At 37.9% G+C, this 26,030-nt stretch overlaps 2 protein-coding genes across 3 annotated transcripts in view; one reads left to right on the forward strand and one right to left on the reverse strand.

The window, feature by feature from the left end:
- Positions 1 to 11,210, forward strand: part of kin17 (kin17 DNA and RNA binding protein) — a 51,417-nt gene extending 40,207 nt beyond the window's left edge. Inside the window, exon 3 of the transcript XR_011017548.1 lies at positions 10,902 to 11,210. The gene's annotated coding sequence lies outside the window, so the exon portion shown is untranslated. The remainder of the gene's footprint in view (positions 1 to 10,901) is intronic.
- A 5,983-nt stretch (positions 11,211 to 17,193) lies between these two features.
- CSN3 (COP9 signalosome subunit 3) overlaps positions 17,194 to 26,030 on the reverse strand; it is a 96,310-nt gene continuing 87,473 nt past the window's right edge. For both annotated transcript variants that reach the window (XM_067136017.2, XM_067136016.2), the window contains exon 9: positions 17,194 to 17,377. The gene's annotated coding sequence lies outside the window, so the exon portion shown is untranslated. The remainder of the gene's footprint in view (positions 17,378 to 26,030) is intronic.

Raw genomic sequence — 26,030 nt, forward strand, 5'->3', positions numbered from 1 at the left:
TACCATATCTGAAGTACTTGTTTGATTTTTGTTTGCATGAAGGAATTTTACCAAATGAATGGAGAGTTGCTATAGTAACCCCTGTGTATAAAGGAAAGGGTGATAGGCATAAAGCTGAAAATTACAGGCCAGTCAGTTTGACGTAGATTGTATGTAAGCTTTGGGAAAGCATTCTTTCTGATTATATAAAACATGTTTGCAAAATTAATAAATGGTTTGACAGAAGGCAGTTTGGGTTTAGGAAAGGTTATTCCACTGAAACCCAACTTGTAGGATTCCAGCAAGATATAGCAGATATCCTGGATTCAGGAGGTCAATTGGACTGTACTGCGATTAACTTATCTAAGGCATTTGATAGGGTAGATCATGGGAGACTACTGGCAAAAATGAGTGCAATTGGACTTGACAAAAGAGTGACTAAATGGGTGGCTCTGTTTCTAGAAAATAGAACTAAGAGAATTAGAGTAAGTGAAGCTTTATCTGTCCCTGTAAAAATTAAGAGGGGAATTCCTCAAGGCAGTATTATTGGACCTTTATGTTTTCTTATATATATATCAATGATATGTGTTAAGAAGTGGAATCGGAGATAAGGCTTTTCGCAGATGATGTTATTCTATACAGAGTAATAAATAGGTTACAAGATTGTGAGCAACTGCAAAATGACCTCGATAATGTTGTGAGATGGACAGTAGGCAATGGTATGATGATAAACGGGGATAAAAGTCAGGTTGTGAGTTTCACAAATAGGAAAAGTCCACTCAGTTTTAATTACTGCGTTGATGGGGTGAAAGTTCCCTTTGGGGATCATTGTAAATACCTAAGTATAAATATAAGGAAAGATCTTCATTGGGGTAATCACATAAATATGATTGTAAATAAAGGGTACAGATCTCTGCACATGGTTATGAGAGTATTTAGGGGTTGTAGTAAGGTTGTAAAGGAGAGAGCATATTTGTCTCTGGTGAGACCTCAACTTGAGTATGGTTCCAGTGTATGGGACCCTTACCAGGATTACTTGATTCAGGAACTGGAAAAAATCCAAAGAAAAGCAGCTCGATTTGTTCTGGGCGATTTCCGACAAAAGGGTAGCGTTACAAAAATGTTACAAAGTTTCGGCTGGGAAGACTTGGGAGAAAGTAGACGAGCTGCTCAACTAAGTGTGGTATGTTACATGTTATATTACATGTTATAAGCGTCATTTTAGGTCCGTATTGAATTTTTTTCTTTTTTTTTTTTTTTTACAATAATAAAGGTGTTTTAATTTGTTCCACCTCTTCAATACTTATATATTCACTTATAGTGGTTACATAAATAGATTCTTAGTTATATGCGACATGTTTTGCCCTCAATTAAGGACATCTTCAGCCTAAACACAATCATCAACAATACAACTAAATTAAAAGTGGAAGTTAAAAGTTTAGTCAGTTATTAAAATTTGAAACATAACAATGTGAAAAATGATACAATATATAAAGATGCTAATGGAAAACTGTCTTATGATTAAACTATAATCTTGTCGGAGACTAAAACTTCTTCTATTAAAATTCTAATTAAAAACAGTTCATATAAAATATTAGTGGAAAACCAAAGTGGTAATAATATAAAGCCAACGACATGAGGGCGTGAACACAAGCATAAGCTTGATTGTCATGAATACAATCTTTCCAAGGCCGCTGATGAAATTCGTCAGCGAGACAGAAGCATCTGTTGAAAAATTGTAAGTGGCCCTTAGCACCGGTAGGTAATAAAAATGGCTGAAACCTTGCCAGAAAATGTCAGTAGATGCAGAAATAATGTTTTATGTAAGTGGAAGTTATTTGTTATCTACTGTTGTGTTGGTTGCTGCCCTTCTGTTGGCTCTGAGTCTGGTGTTGGTTTTGGAGAAATACTGTCTTGAATTTGACGCATGGTTGAAACAATCTTAAAAAGGCCGCTTTTTGCGGTCCACCTGCGATAAAAAATATTACAATATAAATTAAAAATTTGAAACCTACATGACCTAATGCGAAATAAAACAAAATAGTTGTGGAATTAGATTTTCTGTAGGCCTATTGGTTATTTCATAAACAACTTCCGAACTCGAGTACACATATTTTTGTCAACAGTAATCAGGCCAGAGGGCTAAGTTTTCTATTACGTCAATGGCTACATTAAAACGTACTTTGAGTTTTTATTAATACTATTATAATAGTATTTTAAATTGTTCTAGAAATTAAATTGGGGTTGTTCAACGAGCATTTAATAGGCTGGCTAGTTTACTGGTAAATTTTGTTACATCATTTTTGGTAATGCCTACGCCTGTCATGGAACTGTACTTGTTTTATTATTATAATAATTGTAGTTTGTGTATTAGGGAGTAAATGTAAGTCAGTAACTAAAAGTATGAAATTGAGTTAGAATGTCTTGTAAGATCTTATTTTTAGTGATAAATAAAAACCCATTGAAATGTCCTGAATGGCAAAGATCCTGTATAAATTCAGAGAATTTAGTACACATATGAATATCCTACGGAAAAGGGATGTACCAAAATCATTAATTAACAAGGTAAAAATGTTGTATCATGAGAGTAAAAGCATAATCATTGTCCCAGAGGAGTGTGACGGGCCTCGGCAGCTGGCGCAATTCCTTTCCTCGCTGCAAGATGGGGGCCTTCATTCATTCCATCCCTGACCTGGTCAATGACTGGAAAACAGATTGTAGGTTTTCATTTTTTCATGAGATTAAAAGCAGTGTACAAATGGGGAGTGGTGACTCAAACATTTTATGCAAAAAAAAAAAAAAGTCTCAAGCAAGTGCACTGTTGCCATTATTGTTTATTATATTGATGGATTTTTATTTATTTTGTGTCAGAGTTGAAAAAACTTAAAATATAAATAAGGTATTATATACAAATAAAACAAAGTACATTTTATGTCACAAAACATGTTTCACACAATGTCTGCCCAGAAATGGGCAACAGAAATTCCCTCTTCAGTGGCTTGAATCAAGTCTTGAAGTGTACAACGAATAGGGCAGGACTGACAGTCATACAGGTGTTGGGTAGTTTGTTGCTCCCCACAATTGCAGAAGTCTGACTGATCTTTCAGATAACCCCATTTCTTTAGGTTATCCTTGGATTTACCTACTCCACTCCTCAAACAATTCATTGCCTTCCAGGTTGTCCAATCCAAATGATGACCAGGGGGTGGAGATTCAGAAAGATGCTCCATTTTTGCTCGTCACATATCACAATGTGCTGTTCTTGTTGGTTTATCCAGAGCCTTGGAGACATTGAGGAAACTTTTCCTGGACTTCAGTCTTCTGGGTGGAGGTCGATGTCCAAATAAACGGCTGGTTGCTTGTGAGATCCACCTTCGACCTCTCTTGCCTTGCAAACACTTCTCACCGAATATCTGGAGGAGAAATACCAGCCAAGCAGTAGAGAGTGTCAGTGGGAGTAGGTTTCAGAAAACCAGTTACTATTCTACATGTTTCATTAAGGGCTGCATCCACCCGCTTCGTATGGGCTGACGTGAACCATACAGCACATGCATACGCAGCTGCAGAGAAACTCGGAGCAAGAGCTGAACAAAGTTGGATGGGCTCCCCATTTGCTTGAGCCAAGTTTACGGAGGATGTTATTTCGGGCTGAGACTTTCTGTCCAGAGTTAACACAGTGTTTCTTTTATCTTAAGGTCTGGTCTAAAGTGACACCCAGGTACCTTGGTGTAAAACAATGCTTCAGTTGCTTACCCTCCCACATCACGCACAGCTGTCTAGTAGCTTCTCGATTTCGAAGATGAAATGCATACACCTGGGTCTTAGTCGGGTTTTGCAGTAGCCGGTTCTTTTGATAGTACACTGAAAGTTTCTTAAGTGCATTTGAGAGCTGCATTTCAGTGGTTTGAAAGTCGTTGCACTGGACAGCTAAAGCCAGGTCATCGGCATAATTGAAGCTTCTTGTATAGGAAGGCCTTGGCTGGTCATTCGTGTAGATGTTAAAGAGGATTGGCGAGAGGACACTGCCCTGAGGAAGGTCCATTCTGTTGATCCCTCCACCTACTGCACTTTCCTTGAAACTCAACAAAGAACCGGCGATTCTGCAGGAGAATTTCAACAATCTTCGTGAAACCATAGTCTCTGGTGAAGTTATAGAGCTAGGTGATCGAAGTTCTATGATGCACTGTGTCGTACGCTGCTGTAAGGTCCACGAATACCACTCCTGTAATTTTACGTCTTTCAAACCCATCCTCTATGTGCTGAGTTAAATTGAGCACCTGTGAAGTGCAGTTCCTTCCGGATCTAAAGCCCGCCTGTTCTGGAATAAGATGTTGATCTACTTCAGATGTGAAGCGCTCAAGTAGGATCCTCTCAAATATCTTATATAGGTGACAAAGTAATGATATTTGCCTGTAGCTCTTAGGATCTAATGGATCCTTACCTGGTTTCAAAATAGCCATCACTCGAGGCTTCCTACACACCTTAGGTATCTGTTTACTCTGCAGGCAATTGTTTAAAAAATCAACCCACTTCCTTGCTCTGGAACCAAAATGTTTTATTTGTTCCACACTCATATAATTCCAGACCTGTAGCCTTGCCATATTTGGAATTGTTTATAGCTTTCTCTAGTTCTTCTAGGGTGATCAGCGGTAGAGTGTCGGCCTCCGCATCCCAAGATAGCGGGTTCAAACCCGGCAGAGGTAGTGGAATTTTTGAAGGGCGGAAAAAAGTCCATTCGACACTCCATATCGTACGATGTCGGCATGTAAAAGATCTCTGGTGACACATTTGGTGTTTACCCGACAAAATTCATTAAATCTCAGCCATAGACGCCCAAGAGAGTTTCGGTTTACTCGGTCTGCCATCTAGTGGGGGCTTGGAGTAAAACGGAACGTCGAAATTTACGAGCAGACAGCCAGATGGCGTCAAATTGAAATGTCTGCACACGGTAGCTGAGGCCATACGATTATTATTATTATTATTATTATTAGTGAGGTTGCTAGACTCCTTATCTATTTGGTGTTCTATTCTAACTCGATTCATATAACCCCCTATTTTTCCATTGAGCAAAAGTTGATGAGCAATGGCATCTGGGGACAGATTGACATGTACAGGGGCTTTTGTGAAGTCCTTATTAAGCCTCTTTAAGAGTCGCCAGGCTTTCTGTCTACTTTTAGACATGTCCAGCTCTTCAAGGGTAGATATCCAACGATTTTGTTTATCTTCTGCTAACATTGTTGTCAACTCTAGACCTTTCTGCACAGTCTGTTTGCCAAAGGGATTAGTTACAAACAATGAAAATAATTTTTCCGTATTGAAAGTATCTTAATTTATAATAATATAAGAAATTTATTTTAACTCAACCTATTCAATACAGTACAAGATGTTAATGTATTAATTAAACATCATTAAAAATCGTTGAAACATGTTTTGCTCCCTTCTGAATCCAATATCAACTGTTGTTTACATGCACTAGGCACTCCGTCTTCATAGAGAGTGTCCAACGGAGGTGATTAGCCCATGGATACTTCGACAAACTTGTTTGAGTCTAAAATATAATTAGTCAGTATAAACATCCAAGTTGAATTACGACGTAATGCAAAAATTTTTACATTAGCTGATCATAAATCGCATACAAAATTTCACATCTTGAAGCCATTTCTGATTAGAATGCACCAGGACCGTAATATTGAGGTCTGGTATTAAAAAAAAAATTTCTTCCATGGATATTAATACAAATTTGGAATGTTTTTTCCACATTATTTTACAATGTAAAATACACATACAGTAAATTGCAATTATATGTATTCTGCATTCATTCTCAACATTTGTACAAAAAAAAATTTAAACTGTCTTTGACCTTAGCACCAAATAAGACTTTAACTACCATTATTGTCAATACTGTACAATAGGACGGCCTTGTTTTGAGTGAAACTTCATCGTGTTCACTAGTGTAACGCTGTTTAGTTAATTTTGATATTTTGTTAATGATAAGATTGTAAATGTTTTTTAATGTATTCACTCAGGTAACATATTTTTATTATTTCCAACCAGACATCTGGTAGAATTTTGAGGTATTTGATATGACTGATGATGCCCCACAGAAGGAGCAAAACATGTCTCAACGATTTTCAACTAATACGTTAACATCTTGTACTGTATTGAATAGGTTGAGTTAAAATAAATTTCTTATATTATTATAAATTAAAGGGATTAGTCTCGAATAGATCAATGTATTCAGCCAGCATAGCTGAGGAATTTTGATTGAGACGAGGAACATAATTCATTCAACAACCTCTGGGAATTGACTCTCTGGAGCTCTTGTTCACTGCATCTACAAACAGGTTGTAGGCAGTCATGGAAATACCTATATCAGATACAGCATCTTCCAGATATGCAGTAAACTTGTTCCGGTCTGCTTTCTTAAAATTATATCACCTCCGGAAAGGTACCCTCATGGGACGTAGCGCAGCAAATACCTGACACATGACGGGTCTGTGCTGCGTGTGTGGTATAGGGGTGCCGATGTTCTTTATATACTAGAGGTGTGTCGGTACTGGCGTACAGGTACGCGTCACCTATTCTCTAAATGGAGCAGTGACAACCTGCTCCAGGATCCTCTTCTCTACCGGTCCACTGCTACTTTGACAGTCTTGCACTGCGACTCGCAGTTTGCTGCTACCGGTCCACTGCTGTCTGCTACTGTGACCAGACTATGATGGTCTTGCGCTGTGACTCGCAGTTTGCTGTACCGGGAAGTGTTGTTACTGCTATTCACAAACGGTCTAGTGACACAGCCGTCATCGTCCCGTACCGTTAGGGAGGTTGTGACAAGAACAGGATGGAGACATACCGGTATGGTGTTCAATATTTCATGCGAACGAAAGAAATCCACAGTAATCTACTTGAGCATTAAAACTATTCTAATAATAATATATTATTGTGATTATTATTAATGGCTGTTTTTCTTAACATAGTTAAAATATAGTTAAACGTCACTTTTAATACTATAACTAATCATTTAATCTGGCGAATATGATCAATGAACATTTTAAATTCACAACACTGAAAACTTTTTAAAACGTCAGATATTTCAAAATGATCATGGGCGATTTCTAAACATTATAGGTCATTCACATGTCAGAATCTTAGGGAAGAATTGCACACAAAATATTATCATTTTCCTAGTTGGGAAGTAACTGGGTAAAAGTAATCGGATTAATTGTAACGTTTACATTTAAAAAAAAATACTTAACATTATTATTAGTAGATTCACTGGCAAGTTAAAGAACTCCTGTAGAACAAAATTCCAGCACCTCGGCATCTCCGAAAACCGTAAATGTACTTATTGGGACGTAAAACCAATAACATTATTATATATGTATTTATTAATTGAAGATAAAAAATATTTTCGATTCTTGCAATCTACCACCAGTGTGCCATTATCGAATCAGATAAGACAGGCGTGATCATGACATAATCGAAGAACAGAGCAAATCATGCATCCGCTGACTACGTAAGCCTACTGTGCTATGTTCCTCAGCTCCATTTGTGCTTGTACCAGTTGTCACTGGACCAGTAGCGTGTCACCGCGCTCTGCATGCTATGCCATGCACCTCAGCTCCATCTGTGGTTGGACCGGTTTGTCACTGGACCGGCAACGTGTCACTGCTCCAGTCGTGTCACTGGAGCAGTTGGAGCAGTGACACATTATTTCTGGACCGTCACACTTCTATTATACACTGCTGAGCAATTTCTTCGCTAACAAAGATTAGATCAGGGTATTAACCTTATTGCCAACGTCCGCTGTTAAAAGAAGGAGGAAGTTTAACATCATGTAACAGTAGCATCTGGTGGGTCTCAGCCCATTCCAGCACAGCTTCTCCATCTCCATTCTCATGTTCATATCCCCAGACAATGCTTTGGCTGTTAAAGTCACCAATTACAATGTGCACGGCTTGATTGTCGAAATTCCTTGGTTTCTGGAAGTGCAATGCAGAATTTGGTGGTTTATATATAGAGGAAACAGTGCAATGATTTAACTCAACTGTAAGGAGTTCTATGTCAGCACAGTCAGATATATCAGTGGATAGGACCGCTATACCAGATTTGACAAATATTGCACTTCCGTGCTGTTGATTTGGTCTCTCTCTAAACGCATGCCAAAAATTCTTGGCCTGCTCTGATTATTGTCTCGATGGGTTTCTTGTACACAAAAGACATCACAGCCATGTTCCTTACATAAATACTGCAACAGTTCTTCTTTTACAAGGGACATTCCTTCGATGTTTATAGAAATAATCACAACTGTGGTCTTGAAAAGGACCTTTCTAGAATCATCTTTCAACACTTCTGGAATGGAAGAATTAGCCAGTAGATATGTGCACTCTCTACCGTTTCCAGGGAGCACCGTCAGTCACAGTCTGCTTAATCAAACTTAACTGCACAATTTATTCTGTGGCTGCACACGTGGAGGTTTCTTCCGCGCTCCCCATTGATGGATGAAATCATTGTTTTAAAAAAACATGTAAAACAGAGTATCAGTAGTCATGAAGTGAATGTTTTGGTATTTGTAGAAGATGTGGTGATTTGGAGAAAGAGAGGAAAAAAGTACAAAGTAGACTAGACATTTGGATTGAAAATCTGAAGGAGTTTGGAATGGTAATTAGTAAAAAGAAAACTGTAGTCATGCCCTCTGAAAATGAAAAGCCAAGTGAACATAGACGAAGAATGGTTAGAGAATGTAGAACAGTTTACATATCTGGGTAGTGTTATTAATGGAAGTAATGAAATCAACCCTGGAATTAATAACAGACTAAAGGCACAACATTTTATCATCAAGTCGGAGAGCTCTTATGGGATGACAAAGTACCCAAGAGAACAAGAGAACAAAATTAACATTATTTAAACAGTATTTCATACCAATTGTAACATACGGACTAGAAACGCCAGTAACGAATAAGAGGCAAGATAGTAAGATCATAGCAGAAGAAATGAAATTTTTAAGAACATCGGTTAAAAAGACAAGACAAAATATTAAAATCAGAGAAGAGCTAAATATAGAACCATTAGTACAGTACAGAAAGCAAGACTGAGATGGTTCAGACGTGTAAAAAGAATGGGAAAGGAATGGGTAGCAAGAAGGGAATTAGAAAAAGTTAAGGGAAAGACACCAGTTGGAAGATGGCAAGGAAGGTGGATGGATCAGGAAAAGTGGAAGGACAGAAAGGAGTGGAGGCGGCTTGTTAACCACACCCGGGAGGCTGGAGTGGGACATTGATGATGATGACAAATATCCTAACGGACATCTCAGACATTTAAATCAGAGTAACCTCCTGCGTAATTCATCATGTGCTAATGCAAAAAAATGTTAAATGTTGTTCAGAAATTAGGTTGTGCAAAGAGTGAGGAATATTTTAAATTCATCTGGTCATTGAGGTTGGCTTGGTTAGCTTTTTTTGTGATGTAGATTTATGTGACTCCTTTAATGCTCAAAGATTTGCTTTTATTTCCGATGTGTAAAATTTTTAGGTCTATGATGTTGTCTGTGAAAAGGTGCGAGTTGTTCTCTACGTACTCTCTGACGGCTGAATACCAATTGTCATCTTCATCATTGTCATTTCCCCTTGTCCAGCTCCTACCAGGTAGAGCTGGCTAGTGTGTGTGTTCTTAGGGGCAAAAGATCTTCTTAAGTCGACGCGCCGAATAGTATTTAAAAAAAGTGTGTGTTCTTCAGAACACTGAGCCGGCGCAATCAGCTGTCTCAATGCCTCGGCATATCAGTGCTTGATATAGATGTTGATTCCCATAGGGAATCTGAAATATTTGTCCCAAATGAGTAAATTTATAATACCAATATAAATGGTCCGTTATTGGACATTACAAATTTTCAGCTCATTCCTGGTTGCCAGCATTTCGCCCTCGTGTGCTAAGTTGGGCTCATCAGTTGGTACGTAGCACTCCTACCAAGACACTGGCTAGTGCATACCATGGAGGCCACTGCATAGGCTACTTGGAGCCACCAGCAGTGCCAATGCACTATGAGAGACTTTGTCTCTTTACCAAGTAGCCTACGCAGTGGCCTCCATGGTATGCGCTAGCCAGTGTCTTGGTAGGTGTGCTAGGTACCAACTGATGAGCCCAACCTAGCACACGAGGATGAAACGCTGGCAACCAGGAATGAGTTAGCTGAAAATTTATGTCCAATAACGGACCATTTATATTGGTATTATATCAGTGCTTCACTGTTTCAAAGCAGTGAGATTGCTTTGTGTGTTGTACCACATGAACAGAAACAACAGTTGTATAACAGAAAGAAGCTTCCAGTTAGTCAAGTGTAAAATTTCTGACAATTATATTAAACTTCAATTTGAAGTAGATTTTTAAACTGGATTTGGTCAAGTCTGTTACTTTACATATAACACCAACCTTGGACTCTTCTTAGATTCCTCATTTTATGATCAGTCAAATTAGTTCATTTAGTTTATTAACTATCTTGCTATGTTTTCGTAACTAGTTTAGGTTGTTTGTTAATGTTCATAACACCGAGCTCGATAGCTGCAGTCGCTTAAGTGCGGTCAGTATCCAGTATTCGGGAGATAGTAGGTTCAAACCCCACTGTCGGCAGCCCTGAAGATGGTTTTCCCGTGGTTTCCCATTTTCACACCAGGCAAATGCTGGGGCTGTACCTTAATTAAGGCCACGGCCGCTTCCTTCCCTGTCTAATCGTCGCCATAAGACCTACCTGTGTCAGTGTGACGTAAAGCAACTATGTTCATAACATTCCGATTTTGGACTCTTCTTGGATTTCATTACTCATTTTATAATTACAAAATAACCTCATTTATCTGGCCCTCATTAATCCGGATCAAAAATAATAATAATAATAATTCATTTTTGCTTGTACAATATTTCCTTTACAGGGTTGACTCTTCTTGAATGTCTTTTCCGCCAAAGATAGTTAAGGACAGGAATTGGAAGTAATTGGTTTATCAAAGGTACCATCCCGGCATTCACCTGGAATTGAGAATGGGAAACTGGAAAACCACCCACAGGACGGCTGAAGTGGAATTCGAATCCACGCTCTTCTGAATGCAACGCACTACTAATACACTGATAGTGAATTTGACAATGCCGGCGCTCAATCAGAAGAATCAATGACTTGTAAAGAGGCAACAGTGCAGCTGGACAAACTGATGGACTATTTAGAATCCTAGACTGAAACCACACCGGCAGAACTGTTGTTAGTAAAATGTCTTTGTGATCGTGCTATGCGCAGATGCTACACAAATGTAAAACAGTCGTAAATGTAGAAAAGCGTATTATTGTAGAAGATATGTTAATAAATGTATAAAATGTACTGTATTCTTTAGTTTTTCCGGATTATCTAGATTTTCGATAATCCGGATCAGTTCCGGTCCCACTTAATCTGGATAAACAATGTTCTTGTGTATTCAAGTTCATTTACTTAGACTAGTATTTTACAATACTTTTGTAACTGGATTATGTTAAGTTTGTTATTGTAAATAGAATACCTATTTTGAACTCTTCTTAAATTACATAATCATTTTATAATTATTCAAATTAGTTATTGTTTTTGTGCGCTTTTAACTGTAAAACTGATCCTAGTATCATCATTATAAGCGCTTAGTGAAGAAGAAGCAGCAAACACATAATATTACTATATAATAGTACTATTAAACCTTTTTATAATCTATTTATCATATTGTATTTTGTACATTTGCTCATTAAATATTTCATGAACCTCATTTTTTATAGTTATCAGAACATCAGACATTTTATTCAGTGAACTGAACTTATATATGAACCTCCCTACTTAGCTGTGAAGCCTGATGCATGTTTTACCACGCCATCATGAAACACTGCCTCTCTTGTAGTCCGTGACAGAAATGCTTCACTGTGTCATCGCGAGACACTGTCAAGGTACTCCATATAGGAACACTGTCTTGCAGTCCGAGACGCAAGTGCACACAGTTTCATCAATCCTAATTTGATTTGCAAGGGTGGAAGTAGAATTTTTTCACGGTCAGTAAGACTTACATTCAAGACATTTTTGGATCCTGGTTGTAGTTGTTTCCTTTCTGGCCAATTCACTGTATCCCAATGTTTATCCCGTGCCCTGCTATCCCATTCGCATACGAAACAGGAAAATTTTGTATAGCCTTTTTGTTGTCGCGGCAACAATCCAATGATCTTCAAATCACTGCAAAGTTGCCACCTAGGCTCGTGATATTTAATATTTTCAAGCATCAAATTTAAGGTCTCGTATGTTTCAGGCATTTTTGTGGAGTGTGCAAGTGGTACAGATGCCAGAACATTTGTATTATGAAGCAAAACAGCCTTTAAACTTCTTTTGGAAGAGTCAATAAAAACACGCCAGTTACTAGGATCGTACTCTTTCTCTCCCAATTGACGTAGAAGATTTGAAACATCCGTACAAAATAAAAGTTCAACTTCTTGAGTATAATACTTTCAGACTGTTATCTTTGAAAGGAAACTGCTTTATTAGTCCATCATAAACAATGCATAAGGGCTGGGGCTTTTAACACGTATGTTTATTCAAGTGGTCTAGGATGAAAGACAATGCTCAACTGTCTTATCTTCAATCCTATTTACCTTGCGGTCTATTGCGTACCTGGGGGAGTTTGTTATGAATTTACCAGGAAACCCCCAACTACAAAATGAAAATTTAGACAGCAATAAACCTATAATAAAATGCAAACAATAACAAATCAAATCACATAATTGTATTCTAAAAAAAGTTGCGCAAGAACATCTCTCAACGTTACATCTTACAAATTCATGCAGATACTAAAACACTGAATTGCATCAAAACTAGACGTGATAGGGAAAAAAAAAAGCATCATTTTCGGAATCAGGGCAGCGATTTCCATAAGAATTACATATTTTCTATTTTACCGCAAAATCATGTTGGCTGGTGTTATTACCCACTATGTGAGGAACACCACGGGTCTGGGTGTTGCCTGTAATTATTACCTACTATGTGAGGAACACCATGGAAATACTGGTGCCCGTGATTACTACACTTATATGAGTGGTGCCGTTATGTAAGAAACACCATAGGTCTGTGTTACCTGTGAGACGTTTATTACTTGTGACTAGTACAATAAGGTGTGGAACATTATGAGTCTGTTACTTTTTATTAGTACTGCTATATGAGAAATATCATGGTTCTACTTTACTAGCGATAAGTACCGTTATGAGGGGCCGTTGACCTGGATTTTGGATTCCTTTAGACAACAAGCATCATAGATTCAGGATTGTGCTCTGGAAGCAGTCACTTGGTCAGTACTACTATTTTTTTTTAAAGATAGTTTCTGGGAAGGTGGGTCATTGCAGGTCGGATCCACTGATTGTTTTAAGTTCTTAATTGTTGTCTCTTTGAATTCTTGATAGTGGATCGATTTTGGAATAATTTCTAACTCTCAGTATTGTGAGTTGAATTCTGGTCAGTGGATGAATTTTGGATTTTTAAATTGTCATTACATTTCGTACCATTAGAGGCATGACCTAGATGTTAAGTGTCTTTAAACAACAAGCATCATTATCAGACCTGAATTGGTAAACACTGAAGGAGTCGTCTTCCATCACGACATTAGACCACATGTCAGTAGCGACCTGTTGGACGGTGCAAAATTTTGACTGGGATGTATTACCGCATTCACCCTACTGTATTTTGGGACATTGCCCCCTTTCAACTATTACCTATTCAGATTCCTGCAGAATTTCCTTAATGGCAAACTCCTTGCTATTATTACATGTTATGATCGTCGCAATAGGACCTATCTGTGTCGATGCGACATAAAGCAACTTGCAAAAAAAAATGACGATATGAATCTTCTTGCTTCCGTGGAGGACTGCAGGCTCAACATGGAATGGTTCATAAACCTGTAGTTTGGAGAAATTGAACATATACAGTAATTCTATTGTCTGGTGTGGATGACCTTGCGTGTCATGTTATTCTACATCCATATCCCATACCTGAGGGTGGTCAGCAGCTGCATCAATAAATATGAAGAGTTGAAATTATTTTCGTGTTAACTTATGGCTGATAATGCAGCTAATGTCTTGCAAATGCACTACTTGCTGGAAAACAGAGAATACATTAACATTATCAAGTATTATTAGTGGTTGAAAGGTGATGAAGCAAACTAAGTTGTGAGACCTCAATATATGTTTAATCTCCTGGAATAATATTTAAAGTATAAATAACTTTTTTAATTTCTTTGGTTAAAATTTGTTTACTAAAACAAATAGACCTAAAATGGTAAAATATTTAAATAAGACTGTAAATAAATTCCTATTAAGTTAAATACTTTTAGAACCTTGCTTTTTAGGCAGTTAGAATATTCCCGTTAGAAGTTAAAGAAAAAGCATGAAAGAAATGAAGCAAATTTACTGAAATTGTGAGAAAACTAGACAAGGAATTAATTATTAGTATCAAAATTAAATCATTATCATTTTCTGTACTTGGTGTTCTGATTCATATCTCATCAAATGAGAGCCAAACTCTTATCTTACCACTCATTTTACTGCATTGGTTCAGAGCATATACTTTAATACACCAATACCGGACAGCTCTATCTCAACAGCATTGAGTGAAGTGCGAACAGTGATGGTGGTGACATCTAACGTGTTGGTGTGAACTGCATACTTGTCTATGCTACAGTTGAGAGGAATGCACTACACTCATTGGAAATATTTTTGTTAAAATAATTGAAAAATCATAATAATAAAGAATGAAATTTTAAAATATGAAATGCCTCCTTTATAAACCTCCAAACGAGCATTATGTTAGCCGTGCCTTTCGATATTTCTTAAAAATTATAAAGCAGAATTTGAGGATCCACCCAGCCTCTGGGGGAAATATTTAACAACTACTCTCTCCTCTTCTTTCTAGCCTTTTCTCAATTACCTAATGCAGGATTTTGTATGGACTTTGCCTAGTTTTCCGGCCAGATGCCTTCCCTAACAGCAATCATGTGGTGTGATATACACCGTACTCACTATTGCGTGTTTCTGTGGTGGTTTTTCGTGTGATGTGTTGTATATACTTGAAGATGCGTATGAATACGAACACAAACCCATAGCCCTTGATCTACAGGAATTAACAGACGTGATTAAAATCTCCGACTCAGCCGGGAATCATACCGGGACCCTCTGAACCGAAGGCCAGTACACTGACCATTCCGTGGTGGTGATTATTTTAAGAGGAAGTACAACTGGCCAGCCATCCTCTATTAACACTAATCAGAAGGGAAGTGAAAGAGGTCCAACATTCCAAAGAATGAAGGTATCATTCAGCCAAAGCGCCAGAGGGGTCAGATAACTGAACAACATCCATGATTTATAAAGATTTTGGGAAAGAGAAGCTGTAATTAAGGAACAGGAGTTTTGGTCCATTATTGACTTCTTCGGTACAGCCGATCTTCCCTAACTCTACAGGGAACTCGCCTCATGCTGCTATCTTGCTTAAGTTATACTTTGAATTTTCTGTTTTACTTCTGAAGACAGAAATACATAATATATACAACGTTGTGTAACACATATTGGGGTTACATGAGTGAACTACGATGTTCCTGACAAGGAAGAAGTGTTCAGAATTTCTTAGTCTCTTTCACAAATTTATGCATGAAGAATTACCATCACACGTATTAAATTGGTTGGACTGTACTCAAGCCTATGCCAATAATACACTGAAATAATTTTCTTACGCCGGTCTGAGTGGCTCAGACGGTTGATGCGATAGTCTTCTGATCCAAATTTGGCAGGTTTGATCCTGGCTCAGGCCGGTGGTATTTGAAGGTGGTCAAATACGTCAGCCTCATGTAGTTAGATTTACTGGCATGTAAAAGAATTCCTGTGGGACTAAATTCTGGCACCTCGGCATCTCCGAAAACCGTAAAAAAAAAAAAAAAAAAAAGGTGACTGGATTTAAAACTCACGGCCTTCAATTTTCAATTTCAAGACTACCGTGATAACCATTACGGTACAGGCCCACAAGTTTTTGATTGTGAAATTTATAGTACTGTTTAACAATGTCTACCCTCAAGTTTGAGTATACTGGTACTAGAGTTCCATAGTTATTAATATTATTGGTTTTACGTCCCAATAACATTTCAGTAGAGTATTTTGTTGATTTTCTTAATATAAGGGGCATAGAATGTAACCTCAACACAAATGAGAGGTCATCCTACTTTTTTTAACATTGCGGTCCTTATCAGTTCCCATGCCCATTATGTTGCTGGGTAATTTGTTCAGCGCATAACACTTTTCTTGGAATATAACTGCAATGTAAGATTATTTAGTGACAAACACTGATAATTATAAACAACACGGCAGTGCGCCAAGAATCATTCAGATGGCAAAATGTTATTGAAGAGCTGGTCACACCAACCCATGTAGGTAGCAGTACTATCAAGCTGTCCGGTATTGTCATATTAAAGTATTTGTTCAGAGCCAGGCTATGAACTGACACTGCCTGCATACCGGCCTAACAATGAATAAGTGGCAGTCAGTACACTGTTAAAATTGATTAAGTTTAAACAATGTTGTTCCAGTAATAGAACTGGGAAGTAGTACTATAAAAATAACAGGAATTTTAAAAAATTAATTGCCGGGCTGAGTGGCTCAGACTGTTGAGACGATGGCCTTCTGACCCCAACCTGGCAGGTTTGATCCTGGCTCGGTGCGGTGGTATTTGAAGATGCTCAAATACATCAGCGTCGTGTCGGTAGATTGGCACATAAATGACCTACTGCAGAACTAAATTCTGGCATCTCCAAAAACTGCAGAAGTAGTTAGTGGGATGTAAAACTATTATTATTAAAAACCACTGTGGTTTTCTTTTTTCTTTAAACCAGGCAATCCTGATACATACTGTCATTGGATAGTTCGCAAACTGGTTTGATGCTGCTTTTGTCTAGTCTCTCTCATACACACTCACTCATAATCCAGAACTACTGTGTAGCACAGTGATGAAAAATTACTGTGGACTGACCTAATGACTGAGAGGTGTAGATCGTTGAGAGAAAATTCAGTAGAGTTAAATAAACAGCAAGTTCAAAGAGCCAAAGCAATATGAATACATCTGATTGAGGGAAGTTAAAATAGGACCAGGATTTGTGTGGTTAACTACTAGTAAATTGAAGACAAGCCACTTAAACAACAAAGGTGGTTTAGCTTTTGTTTTCATGGGCTCTTGTTCTGCAGTAACAAAGAGACTGTAAATTTTACAAATTAATATAATAAAGACATGACACAAAATATTTTATTAGTATATTATTTACAAAGGAAACGGTCTGTCTTTAAATTGTTAGAGTGAAGTCTTTCTTGAGATGTTGCCACTGGCCTCTTCCTGAAACAAGAAACCAGCTCCCATTAGCTGAGGCCACAGACCTGTAAAACTAAGTGGAGTTCACTTTAAACTGTCTCAAAAATACAGTGATAGATAACAGCTGATAAGAAGAAACATTACCTTTCAGTTTTCTTTGATTTATGGTTTCAGCTCTGAAACAATGGACTTGCTCATTCATCACAATTCATTGTTATGACTAGTGTATTCAGATTGCAAACAATAATTTTTGTGAAATATTATTTGTAGGTATGACGGTGGAGGAGGCTCGTAAGAGACTACGCAGCAATGTGGATAATATCGAGCCAAACTTACAATATCTACAGCAGCTGAGCACTAATATTGAACAAGACATAGCTAAAAAGGTAACAGAATTCTGCTTTATTATTTTTAATGAATAATGCACAATTCTTAGGAATTCTTCCTTGATAACAGACTCTAGAGAAAGAAAGTGTTTTACATACGAGTTGTGGTGTTCATGCTCGGCTGGATTTTGCAACTAATACGTGAAGCACTTTCACCTGTGTAACATACAATATTTTATTTCATACTCTGTTGAATTTATTTATTGTTATTTAAATAAAATCAAGATGTCTGCATGATGCAGTATAGCCAAGTGATTTTATAATCACTGAAAAATGTTTCTGCTTGTTGTAGATCCTTGCGAGGGCAATAAAATCCCAAAGAGAAGAAAATCAGAAGAGCACATTAGAAGACCAATCCGTGTTCACTGAAGAAGACTTTGAAAAGTTCGAAAAGGAATACTTCTGTAATGAATGATGCCACCTTGGGGAGACTTATCCTTACAGCTTGTAGCCTCTTCGTCATCTATTACACAGTGTGGGTATTAATATTACAATTTGCAGACAGTGATAATGGGATTCACAACCTCTTTCCTCCTGTATGGTATGCACTGTTTGTCCCTGCCTTCATGGGGCTCTGTTTCATTGGAGGTCTAATGACCTTTACCTTGTGGACCCTCAAACGTGAATCATGTGGTTGGTAGTGGGTGTATCGGGAGTGACGTGTGGGGGTAAGACCACCCTAGCACGAGCTCTCCATGCTGCCTTACCAGACTCCCACCTTGTGTGTCAGGATGACTACTTCCTGCCCAAGGACAGTGAAAAACACACTTGGATTCCAGAACTGAACCACATTAACTGGGAGATCATGACTGCTCTTGACATGGACAAAATGTGGCAAAAAATTAGGAGTATCCTATCAGAAACTTCTTCCAAAGTGTCGATCCTAATTGTCGAGGGCTTCTTGGTGCTCAACTACTCCTCAATAGCCAAGCTGTGCCACCTCAAATATCATCTGACTCTCAATAAGGAACAGTGCTGGGCCCGTCGTAGGATCCGCACCTATGATCCACCTGATGTGCCCGGCTTTTTCGAACTGTGTGTGTGGCCCGAGTACGAGAGACATAAACGAGAAATGCTTCGGTGCGTGTCAAATGTGAGATTACTTGATGGTACTGAAAATATGCAGTCTATCATAGACACTGTCCTAAAAGAAGTCAAAGATGTAGCTGCAAGCATGGAGGAGAAACTGTCTTCTACTTCCAGCCAGTGATGTCTAAGGCCTATTCCTTTTGCAAAATTATGACAATAAAAAGCCTAGTTCTTTAGAGTTACCATTAAATACAATTTGCAATAACTGCTTTACTAGTAGAAAAATTGCTAAATCTATGTTCTCTTTTTAGTTCAGCAATTTCCTTAGTAGTGCAGCTTATGGGAATTTAAAGTTACAGAGGTTGTAATATACATGACTGGCGATGAACAGAAATGTAATTTCTAGAGAAAATAATTAATAAAGCATCAGGAAAATGATATAACACTCAATGCAATATCATAAAATACTTATATGATCATTCCTACCTTGTCAGAACCTATTCCTTTGTATAAAAACCCATATCACAGAATATTTTTAGAGTCGTCCCAAAATTCACCGGGAAAACCCCCCTTACATTCATAGTAGTGTGAAGTAGGAGCAACACTGTTGATCTATGCTTCAGATACATGCTTTTTACAATACTACCCATGTAAAAACCTGACACTAGCCAACTATGCACCACCAAGCAAGTTGGCTTTGAACCCCACTGTTGGCACCCCTGAACATGGTTTTTCCATGGTTTCCCATTTTCATACCAGGCAAATGCTGGGACTGTACCTTATAGTCATTTCCTATCCCATCATCGCATCGTAAAGTTAACTGTAATTCAACTATTCACCTGCAGAATGATAGATATTTCAAAAGCTCCAATCATGTTCTAAATGTTCTTAATAACAGCTGAATAAAACTTCTCTGCATCAACGGATGAACAGGGAATTCAAAAGTATTTTATACAGCATTTGCAAAGTTCAAGTGCGTTAATTTCAATGCTTCCAGTAACCAAATTACAGTAAATGTCGACTATAGCGAGTATGGAGCATTTTTTTTTTTCTGTCACCTGAAAATTCCAATATTAAACTATGTATTATCCCTCAGTTATAGTGAGAACCCTAACACTGATGCATCAGTTGTTGATTCCATAGGGAACCTAAAATACTTGTCCCGAATGAGTAAATTTATAACACCAATATAAAGGTCTGTTATTTTAGATATCCATGCACTTCAGCAATTATACTGAATGTCATCGATCATCTTCACTATCATTTTCTTGCTATGTGCAATAGCGACATCTCTCCGTGACATTTACAGGCGACGTCAGAGTCGATTAGTAATACCCGTCGTAACCGTTCACATCCCATTACAAACATTCCTCAGCATCTTTCATTATTATTATTATTATTATTATTATTATTATTAAATGTTATTTTTTGTATTCAGTTCTGTCATCCAATTTCTCTATTAATTATTTATCATTCGCTTCATTTCATCTACTATGTACAATACGCATGTGTGCGTTACAATTAAGGGAATTTGTACATGGCAAGATTTGCTGCTACCTGTAAGATGTTAATTTATTATGTGAACGAAGGTTTAAGGAGTTGCATTAGGTGGTGAAATATAGCTACATTTAGTGTGGTCATACTACAGGTTCACCCTATGTCATTGCGTTCATTTTGAAGCAGGAAGTGCTCTCAGGGAAGTCTTATCATAAGGAACAGCCATACGGTCCTACCTTGCACGTGGCTATTGGCACACGAGAGGAAATACTTTTAATCTTGGCTTGAATGAGGTCACGGTCTGATTTACCCATGGCTTAGGGATGAACCATGTGGCAATGAGAGATGATAAAACAGCTTGTATCCCAGAGTGAGTGTTCAGACGTATTAGATGATTGGGATGTGTTTCGTCAGTTGAGTCGACTTGCACAGTTTCTGTGAGAAGTAACTGGAGACTAACAGTACAATGGGCAACGTCTGAAATTGACTGTTTGAGCAGTATGCTTTAATAAATAGGTCGTGGTAATGAGAGGTCTTTCATTGGTGAAGGTGAATCACCGATAAGAGGGTAGGTCAGCAAATCAGGTCTGAGTTAACTACAGCTGATGCCAGTTGCAAGAAACATGTCACAACAACACTTAAAAGTGTCCAAGGTAATGTGAACCAGTGAGGGATAAATTTCCTGTACGAAGATTTCAAATGTCCGGCCATGTGTACTTTAAATTTAATACCTAGACCTGCATTCCATTTTAATTTCAGACTTTTTTTTAGTATCAAGTGCAGTTCATTGTTTTATTTTATGATAAAGCAGGTAATCCCAAATTCTAGGTTGGAACCAAATTACAATATACTTTTCCCAAAACCTATTACAGGTTATGCTGTCAAGTAAGCTTATTACCCCACACTCAGAAAGTCAAGTTTCTCACTCTTTAATAGTTACATTTATTTGTAGCTGGCACCCATTACCAATCAAAGCATTAGAATTTCTGTTCATTGTATGTGTAATCAATCAGTTAATTATAAAGTGGTCACCACCCAAGAGTAGAGCACATTTTATGTGTAAAACCTCAAGGGCATTCACACCGTCAACTGGTGTACTGTAAACAAAATTTGGAATGAAAGACTAGAGAACGTTTTAGCAATAAATGCATAAATAATGTGGACGATAACAGTTGTTAACTCAGAATTAAAGGCTGAAGTAACCAACTGTTTAACCCTAGAACTGCCAAACGTCGCACTTGCGACTCAATAGTGTGCCACTAGAAAGCCAACGTCGCACGTGCGACGCATAGTACATGCATTCGCTTAATCAGTCATAACATCATTTAACTTTCACTTACGCTATTTTAATAAGTACAACATTGAAGAGGAAGCTTCAAGTCTTCCATCACACATTCCTCACTACGCGGAAATGACTCAGTCAAGGTCAGGGTAGGTATAAATTCAGCTACTCTTTCCTCATCTCCCTGTCGTCTCAGTTGCTATGTAACTTCGTGCTCGCTCGCTGTTCCTGCTAGTTTCTGTGAATATTTTTCGTTATCATTTAACAGATTGAGTTTATTCTTAAACTGTTTCTTTTGAGTGCAAACTTTCATCATGGATGATGAGCTACGTGATTCAAGTGATATTCACGAAGTTCTTGAAGATGATTGGGATGCTTCCTCTTCCAGCTGAGCTGATGATTCTTCTAAGAGCGGAGAAGAATATATTCCAGAATCTGAAGTTGAAAGAGATTCCGATGAAGAGAGTAGGCCTGCGACGTTTCATTGTATGATACTGTTTCCGTAACACCAAAGTGGTGCAGAGTTATCCACCTGAACCGGAGTTCGATATTTCCGGGAAGTTCCGCGTAAGGGATACTGGCATTTTGATCTGTCCGCCCCGAAACAGTCCACCTATTATGTATTTCTGCTTGTTCTTTACGGATTTGATTTGGAAGCTTTTGATGAACAAAAGTAATGACTATGCGGCAAAAAAAGAAACTAAAAGATATTTTGGAGAAATGAAGGCCTTTTCTCGTATGCGAACCTGGTTTGATGTAACTGTCACCGAAATGAAAAAGTAAATTGCCATTCTAATAAATAGTGCTATCATAAATATCTGGAGGCCTATGAGGCACGAGAGGAAAAGAAAACTCTCCGAGAATGACTGCCAGTAGTGCTCGGCGGCTGACGGAACTGTGTGCAGCTCGGAAATTTTAATTCTTTTGCGATTTTTTTTTTTTTTTTTTAACTTTTGAGAACTTAATATTTTTAAAAACTAGAAGAAATTTTGCGTGTTGTGTATATAGTGATTTTTTAAAACATGTGGTTATTTATTACTAATGGTGAACTTGAAAATATGAAAAACACTTTCTTTTAGTTTTCCAAATTTTTGATCACCTGATACGCACCAGATAAGCAAGTAAATGATCTAATACTTATACAAGCATCTTAAATAAAGCTTTCTGAGTAATATGGCGTGCTACATGTCTAACGTTTCTGCATTAAACCCGCTTAAATTTGTTAAAAACATAAATTTGTAATACATACGAAAATGGCCTGGCATTTAGGGAAAAATACTCGGCACTTCTAGGGTTAACCTTAATGCTGTCTACTGAAATTAAGCAATAACTTCATGCATCATTGGTTTCAGAGGTTAGTTTATATTTTCTCATTTCTGGTTAAATTTCAGAAAGGGTATTCCCATGTAAATTTATAGCAAAAAGGTTTATCATAGGTTTTGATGATACATATATGGATAAATTAGGTTTGGTGCTGCTGTCCAAATAAGAAAACTGAAAAGTTTGCCACAGAAATCTCTGGAGTGATACTATTGCAATTTTTAAGAATGAAATTGTTCATATGTGTTCATGTAGTAGATGCTCCAAACTTAGATGCTAATGATGATGTAAAGGGTGAGTTCTACAATCAGCTGAGCACAACCATCACCAATGTACCATCTGCATATAAGCTCTTAATCCTTGGCGATTTTAATGCCAGAGTTGGGAGAGATAATCTGCTATGGAAAAAAAAAGATAGGTAAGCAAGGAGTTGGCAATTATAATGCAAATGGACTATTGCTTCTCAGTCTGTGTGCAGAACATGAACTCTTCATCACCAACACTCTGTTTGGACTGTCTAACCTCTTCAAGACCACGTGGATGCATCCTCGATCCAAGCATTGGCACATTCTTGATTATGTCATTACAACGCACTGTGATAGGAGGACATAGTTATTACCAGAACAGCAAGAAATATTGATGATTGTCAGATTGATCACAAACTCTAGTTGCCAACTCAGAATCTCCATACGCCCTAAACCATCTAGGGATCTCCAAATCTTGACCAGAAGAAAGTTTAACAGATTTAAACTTCAGGACGAATCCTTTGCCACAGAATTTCAGAATATGATCAATGTTCAGTTAGCACAAATGATGTTCAGCAAGAATGGACCCTTTGCAGAAGATAATTACAAACTCAGCCAAGGAAACCATTGGCTTTGTAAAGCAGAAGAGACAAGACTGGTTTGACAACTACAATGAGGAAATTTTATGTCTCATCAACACAAAAAGGGAAGCCTATCTATCCCATCCTCCAACAAAAAGAAAGCACATTTTTTAGAACTTAAAAGAATGTGTCACACAAAGCTAAGAGAAAAAAGAATATGTGGTGGCAACAGAAAGCTCAGGAACTTCAGAAACTATGTGATGCACAGGACCTGAGAAACTTTACACAAGAATAAAAGTGCTGATAACTCGACCACTCTTACTGACAGCCATGAAATCCTGGAGCGTTGGAAGGAGCATTTATGAACCCTTCTAAATCGTCCTTCCACTGCTGATGGAAGACTTTCTTCGTGATGTGTCTCAGCAGCCCGAACAACCATGGAGGGCAGTTCCGCCAACTTACCAAGAATTCAGTGCAGCTCTCAATCGTCTGAAACCCAGAAAGGCATCTGGCCCAGATAATACCCCTATAGAGTTAATTCAAGGTGGTGGTCAGTCACTCAAAATGAGAATTTTCACTCTCATCCTCAAAATTTGGGAAGTCAGAGAGGTACCCAGTGAATTGAAAACATACCACCACTATCATTACAATTTTCAAGAAAGGTTTCGCAGTGTTTGTGGTAACTATTGCGATATATCACTACACTCTATTGTAGGTAAAATTCTCGCAAGAATGCTGCTTAACCGCCTCCAGGTTATGTCTGAGAGAGTCCTTGCAGAGTCCCAGTGTGGGTTTCGAACTTCTTAGAGGCACAACTGATCTGATCTTCTGTGCAAGGCAACTTCAGGAAAAATGCAGAGAGCAACAGAATCCTCTCTTCTTAGGGCCGAATTCATAGACAGCACTTATACATAAGTGCCCCTTATAAGCTAGGTTTCATTTCATATTACCTCCCACACACACTTAAGTGACACACTTATGTTGCAGCAAGATGGAGGATGATTTTGCTGAATATGTTGCATTTCATTCACAGAATACTTTCTGTGCACACAGTAGAGATGGAAAATTCTGTCGAAATGTAATGTGACAAACAATTTAAACAAGGTTTCGTTTTAGTAAAGGAGAGTTATGAATATTCTCGTTCCTTTGATTTAGTGAACATAACCTCTAGAGGACTCGCTTTGAGATTTTATGCCACCACCTCTTAATTTCAGGTTATTATTGTTATTATTATTATCATCACTATCATCATTACCAGTATTTTGCTTAATTAATTGGAAACGTGTTACAAGTTGATAGTTATCAAGACTGTAGGTCTATGGAGTTATAAGAAAAATGAACATGTTGCATTACTACCATTTAAAGGTTGATTTGTGCTAATTATATCAGGTTAGTCAACCAATCGTATGCCAGATTATATCAGAAGTTTCTGAAATTATGGCATCGCACATCAAAACATACTACAGTAGAACCTCAATAATTCGAAATCTGTCAATTCAAAATCGCGCCTAATTCAAAGAAGCTCTCGTTCCCGGAAACATGAGATACAGTTTTGCACGTTATTTAAATTGTTTAATTCGAAATACAATGTCAGCCCCATTACCGAAATTCAGACTTAATTCGAAACTGCCTTTACAGTTTAAAACAATAGTATGTTACAGAGTAATTTCAACTCTAAATTTATTCGTGTCATAATAGAACGCGTGTTCCGGCACGTGGAGGGGTAGCTTTCCGCACTTACACTCACTTCGATGGGTCTACAGTGCGCTTCGTGATTGCTAAATTGAATGAAATCTGAATTCTTTTGTATTCAACCTTTTAAGGAATGCCGTAATATCACGCAACAGGCAGTGTGCGAAAGAACAGAATCCGCGAACACTGGCGATGCCGACAGTCGACGAAAAAACGTGGCTCATATAATAAATTCGTAGGCACCGAACAATATTGTCATTGCCGACGAAACTGCATTGCTTTATTTTAATGCGAGCCCAAACGGTCTTATGGTTTTAAAGCAGAAAGTGCCAGCCGGGGAATCGTACAAAGGTCGGGGATGAGGGTCATTGTAGTGCGTTGCAACGCACATGGAAACAAGAAACTTTATCCCCTCATCATAGGAAAGTTTGATAAGCCAAAATGTTTTAAGGACGTCGGGCACTTTCCATGCCAGTACAAAGCATCTAAAAATGCAAACAGTACAGAAACCCAAAAAATAATGCATTTGCACAGGGAAACCAGCATAATTTATCCTTGTCTACGAATTGTGTGATTTTTTTTCTTTCATTGCGTGAGGTTATGTTTGTCAGTGATTTATCCAAGTGCATTATTTGAACATTGTAA

This window comes from Anabrus simplex, chromosome 1 (assembly GCF_040414725.1).
Source record: "Anabrus simplex isolate iqAnaSimp1 chromosome 1, ASM4041472v1, whole genome shotgun sequence".
NCBI lineage: Eukaryota > Metazoa > Arthropoda > Insecta > Orthoptera > Tettigoniidae > Anabrus > Anabrus simplex.